Here is a 6591-nt window from a genome sequence, read left to right as displayed (position 1 = left end):
ATTAGCATGATATTTTAATACATAGATCATTACATATCGTATTGATTTTCTCATCCAGATATTTTATCTTATTCCAAAATTTATTCATAATTTTTAAAATTACTATTAATCATTTGCTATTTTTGTCATCTCTTTCTAAATATTAATCTACTTAAATTTATTTTACTTCTCTAATTAATGTATTGATTTTTCATGTGTTCCGATTCTTAACTTCTTATTTCAAACAAAAGAATAGCAATATTAAGTAAATAAAGTAAATAATCTGATTAATCTTAAAATTTAAAATATTCTATTATCAAAATATTCTTATCATTAATGTACGTAAATTGAACACGAAAAATACTTATTATTTCTCTTTAATATTTGATTCGCAAAATTTTAAAACTATTTATTTAAAAATTTAGTTAGTTTCTTAGTTTACTTTAATTTCATTTAATTTATCTATCCATTTTATTTATTAATTTTTATTTTTATGTAAATATTTTTATTTTTTAATACATTTTAAATCATGTTTGTTTCTTTTTATATTTATTTTAGTGCAAAAAGTAAAGGTGTTAATGAAATATAAATTGATTTAATAAATGGGTCCCACCATTTTTAGATAGTACGGCTACTTATTTTTATTTTTTAATACATTTTAAATCATGTTTGTTTCTTTTTATATTTATTTTAGTGCAAAAAGTAAAGGTGTTAATGAAATATAAATTGATTTAATAAATGGGTCCCACCATTTTTAGATAGTACGGCTACTTATGATATTTTTATGTTTTTCATGATAGAAAGTACATGTGGCCATCATAATAATAGCAACTTAGTTGGGTAATCTGGGAAATTCAATAATTTTGCAGCAGAAAGTACAATTGTTTTAAGCTGATAATTTTGGTAAAATGACAAAAGTACCCCTGGTCGTCCTGGTCGTCTTCACTCTTCTATATAATAATAGAAAAATAGATAGAAATATAAAGTTGAACAAGTAGACAAACGTGTCCTACGAGACATAATTCACGTAAGACGCCACATAGAATGTCGCATACGACATGAATTATATCGCCGTGTAGGACATCAAGTAGGACACATGTGTCTACTTGTTCATTTCTATACAAATTTTTGTGTCTACTATGCACATTCAAAATTAGAGGACACTGATGTCAAATGAAAACAAATTAAATGACATATTTATGTATTATGCATTTTAGAAAAATATATTTATATTTTTATATAAAATTTAACCAAACACGACTTTAATTATACATTTTTTTAATAAAATAAAAACTATATTTTCATGACCGAACCAGATTAAGAAAGAAAATGATTAAAAGGCCTCGAATTTAAATATTGAATATGAAAAAAATTCTCATTAAAAGTAGTAAGTACATTCAAAAATAAATATGAACTCAAATTAATTATTTTATTTTATTTTTAAAAAATATGTGATCTTGAATGCATAGACTTTTGAAGTGAGTCAAAAATGGGATCCATGTTTTAACTTTGCATTAATTTCTTTTACTCTTCCAATGTGTTGTACACGTGTGACAATTGAAATCAACAATTTAATGGTGGATAAAGTGGGAATTACATAACTGGTGGCTGGTTTTTTTGGAATGTTCAATACTCCCAATGCAAAATGTACAATTAAATTAAGCTTGAAATTTTATTAAATTGACAAAAGTACCCTTGATCGTCCTGGTCGTCTTCACCTTTCTATATATATATATATATATAATTGCCCACCTATCAAGGGGTTCAAGTTGGGCATTTCTTACCTAAAAAATAGCTCACTTAAGAACAGTGTCGGCTCAATGTTTATAAAAATAAGGCACATGCCTTAGGCCCTCAATATTTTATCAAAAATAAATTATGTATTATTCTATTTTTTATAAAAAAAAATATTAATTATTTATGATTAATGTATCTCTTTAGTAATAAAAAAAATCATATTATTTTATTCTCGTTAACCTCAATCAAATAGAAGAAATCAAGAAAACTTTGTTTTGTCTTCTTACCTTCTTTTCGCTAACAGTCACATTATTATTTTTTAAATCCCTTTTATACCCTATGATAAGTTAGAATAATACTCTGTCAAAAATATAGTAAATCAATAGTAAAAATGAGTTGAATAAAGTAAAACACAAGCAGATTGACTTATTTTGTTTTTAAACCAAAAAATAAGTTTATAAGCAATTTTGTCAACTTAATACTTATAGAATAACTAGATGGGTTGACCGTGCTTCGCACGGCCCAAAGTTTGACGAATTGAAAGTTGCTTTGCCTTGGTTCAGAAAATGGAAAATAATTAACTGCAACAACTTGGAATATTTCGTGACTTTGGCTGCAACTGAGTTGAGAAAGGAGCATAAACTTTGAGAGAGTGCCTGGAGTTTTAAGTTTGGTAATTCAAAAACAAATATAGTTTGGTAGTTTTTGACTAATCATTTGATAAACGCAAAATGATGTGCCTTCAAAGGAGAGAGTAATTGGTCATGGCAAAGCAACCATGTAGCAGTATAAATTTAACCAAGCTTTGTGGAATCCCTATGAGCAATTCGATTGTAACATCTAGCATCAGATCATTATTGCAGCAACTTTGAGAAAATAAATAAATTACAGGAAAGTAACTGGGACGTGGTAAATTAACGATAGAAATGTATGTACTTGAAATTATTTTTTGATAGATAAGTAGTCAATAATATCAAATTAGAAGAATGAAGGACAAAAACATAGGTTGATGTCTCCCAATAATTTAGTTCATATGAAATTACCTCATTTGTAAGGAGAATCAAAAGAAGGAAAAAAGCACAATTTAGTTAAGAAACAACAACCAGGGAAATCTTGGTAAAGATCAGTTGGTTAGCTTCCTGAATTTTAATCTCCTCTCTCATTTTTTCTTTCCCTATTCCCACTTTTTTTAAAGAAAGGAAACAACAATTAGAGATTTCTGGCAATTTGAACTTTATTTAAGGTTCTCCCACGCTACCCCTAAGGAGGTCACTACGATAATTGAGTGTTCTATGAAGATAATGGTAAAAGTAGGAGTAAACAATTTGGAGAGGACTTATTGGGGATCAAATAGAAAGTTGCACGATTGTCTTACCATGACTTTTACCTAGACTTCTCCATCAGCTAAAATGGTGCGGATATACATGGTTAATCCCCTAGATCTTAGACCGTAAAGGAGGAGAACAAAATATGTAGAGAGAGCAAGTACATCAAGCATTAGGAAGATCTCTGGTATACTGTTTGTACCAAACTTATATTTGTTGTCTTATTTATTAAAAAATTCAACAGGAAGTAAGTATAAAATTAAACTGCATCTCGGCAATTGTGCTAGCACCAATAGCAAGAATTCAAAAGGTCTCATTAGCTAAGGCACCATTATATGGACCTTTATTTTTCATCTTCCAAATCAAACATCTCTTCTATACTTTTCCACTGCCATAAATTTTTTTTTTGCAGAACACCTATTGGACTGATCCTCATGTACCTAGCGTGTCATCCTTCTTCATAAATATCAACCACCGGAAGAGTTTTAGGTCATGTCCACTCTGTTTTAGTGATTCAAACGTAGATGTGAGAGCAAAAAAATTAAAATTAGCTCGTAGACACAATGTTTTAGCTACATCACCCTTCTATTAACATGTAGCAACTTAGAAAGGATAACACATTAACTTTTATCTTGCAAACAAAATTTCGTAAGATTTAAGAATCTCTTTCACTGGAATATTCCTACCCAGAAAAAGTAACTCACTTCAAATAGCTGCAAGACAAATGTCACCTTCTTTTCTGTCATTTCCCTTCATCTTTGACATCTTCTTCTTTATCTTCTTTGATAACATCTTCATGTCTTCAGCAACCTTTTCCAATAATGATACTACATGAGAAAATATTTCATGGAAGAAATCAGCTAGTATTTTTTTCTATGCTGGATTTTGAACCCGAAACTTTATGGTTCTCAACCACTTCATTGACCAGTATTCTAATAATTATTGGGCAAGTATATAGCAACTACGCTTCAATCACAAGCTAGCTTTATATGTATTATCTTTATCAAGAAGTTTAAATGTATGACATCACTATCTATGTTATGAAGTTGAGCTTTAAGGTCAATGTATTTTGAAGATGTCCAATCCTCTTCTGTATCAGTGCAATTAAAAGCAGTGAATAAGCTATGACCTTACTTAGGAGTGTAGCAATTGGGGAGAATTCTAATGCCGAAATGGAAGCCCGAGTCCCAAAAAGATGAGCTAAGCTAACAAAGTGTTTGGTTTATGATAGGAAGAGTTCCAACTTGAATTGTTCAGAGATAGAGCCATTTTTGCAGATAGGTTGAGCCGATGTCGACTTTAACTACATTCTTTAACAGAAGCGAATTAATAGTAATAAGCAACTGAATAATATGATTGGTAATTGAGAATTTACAATGAACATGAACGTAACTAGGAGAATCATCAATGCTATGTTTTTGGAGTGGAGTGAAAGTTCTCTTTAGAACTTTGTTTTTTAGATTATTATTCAAGTTGATATAAGTTATAACCAGGTAAACCTCCATTATTTACATGTATGTTTTTCTAATGTTTACGACATACACATTCATCACAAAAGAAATGATCCTTGATCCAAGTTTATGAGAAGACGCGTGTATGTTAGTTGGGTAAAATGGACCTAGCATACCAATTCCATATATACCAGTTTTCTATCAAATGGCAGACATTTAATTGAGCAAAGTTGATTGCACATCATGCTCTCTAACTTTAGCAATACACTTTTGCAGGGGCCATTTTCTTATTTGTACTAAAGTCAAACATGGAGGTTCAATTTAGAATAGAGGGAGTAAAACAACATTATATATATTTTTCTACTAAAAGTTTCTGCATCGGGTATGTCTTTTCAATTAGAATTTTAATAGCAGAAGTAGTAAGTTTTTCTTTATTTTCACTGGGATTCAAGAGTTGGCGTATGAATTGTTCAATGTCCAGGTATAAAAGAATTATGAGCTTTCAAATTTTCTTGAATTCCTGCCGAGACTAGTCATCTAATAGCCACTCATGGGCTGCACATGTTTCTACCCAAACTTAAAAGGGTTGCTGGTTATGACCTCTTATGGATGTGAATAGTATGATATATTTTGTGTAAATTAATATATTCATGGAAGGTACCGTGTTATAGCTACTGGGATAGTGAATGTACGAGCACCAACTCAACACCACTGCATTTTATTTTGATGATTCCCTATTTCATGTTATAATTTGGATGCTTCATTGGGGGTATCTGGACGATATCTGGAGATTAGATATACCAATTAAACTTATTTCACTTATTTCGACAATATACGGGCACCCTTTATCTAGTATATCAATATGTATTGTTATTATATATTTGCCCATTAAGATAACTCAAAATATAATTCAAACACACAGAAAATATAAATTGAAAAAGAATGGACAAAAAAACAGCCAATGGAAAATTGTCACTTGGAATATTCTTCCTTATCTTTTTTCTAACAAACTCACAATTGATTTCCCTCGCGTCACTTTCACCCGTACACTCCATTAATAAAAGAGCACAGGCACACTCACGTATTGGAGGGGGAATCACTTAAGGTATCAGTTATTTTGAATAAATTATTTTATTTAGGAGCTGTTTAATTAAAAACAAATTATTTTAAAATTAATTATTTCAGATTATTTTGAGATAAGCTATTCAACTAGAATAACTTATTCCGTCACACTAACAAACAAAAATGAAGGGATAAATAATTTTAAAACTACCTAATACCTCTAATCAAATATAAAATAAAACAAACCTACATTTTATTTCTAAAATAAAAAATTAGTCAAATACTCACTTGGGTAAAATAAAGGGAGGAAAACGTAAATGAAGCAACAAGATGATCGAACCATTGAAATCCAACGGTTCACGTTTATTTCGTAGCCATATAGATATAAAATAAGAAACCCTCGAGATACATTCACATCAAACGTTTTTGCCCTAATCATCAACCAAAGAAGAGCGGCGATGGAGATGGAGAAGCAGAAGGAGAAGGAGAAGCAGGAACAGAATGAAGAACATCACATTGACAAGAAGCAGAAGACGGAGAATCAACAGGTTTTCTTCGTTTTTTTCGATTTCATCTCTGATATAGAGTTCTTCAATTTTAATCTGAATTTTCCCCCTTTTTAAAACTTAGGATGAGGTTGTTAAAGCTCGTCGGCCTTTGAAACTGTCTCGCAAAAACACTCTGCACCCCAAAGAGGTGATTATACTCTATTTTGTTTTGTTTTTATTCACTGATTTCTGTAACTGATTTTCTATTCAAATTTGTTTATGTTTCAGAGCATCCATGACCTCCTCAGATTCGGATGCAGCGAAAAGTGAGTTTTTTTTTTTTTAGATGATTGTTATTGTGTACAATCTTCGTTTGGAAGATAACAATTAATTCGAACCACAAATCAGATTTAAACTGGTAAATTGGAATGTGATTTTTTTTTTTTTAATCTATTTAAACTTTGTATTCACTTAACAATACAATATAATATGCTTTATGAAACAATACTTAACAACAAGGGTTAATGTTTATTGTGATTTTTTCCTCTG

The 6591-nt window shown here is 30.1% G+C and overlaps 1 long non-coding RNA gene across 1 annotated transcript; it reads left to right on the top strand.

Moving 5' to 3' along the window:
• Positions 1-5938: 5938 nt before the first annotated feature.
• On the top strand, positions 5939-6440 carry LOC125850115 (uncharacterized). The gene is made up of 3 exons (XR_007444747.1): positions 5939-6102; positions 6185-6250; positions 6331-6440. It is a non-coding gene; the product is annotated as an uncharacterized LOC125850115 (long non-coding RNA).
• The last annotated feature ends 151 nt before the right edge of the window (positions 6441-6591 follow it).

Source organism: Solanum stenotomum, unplaced genomic scaffold, assembly GCF_019186545.1.
Source record: "Solanum stenotomum isolate F172 unplaced genomic scaffold, ASM1918654v1 scaffold13937, whole genome shotgun sequence".
Taxonomy (NCBI): Eukaryota; Viridiplantae; Streptophyta; class Magnoliopsida; order Solanales; family Solanaceae; genus Solanum; species Solanum stenotomum.
Note: the sequence above shows the minus strand (reverse complement) of the source record. Positions and strands in the feature narration are given on the sequence as shown.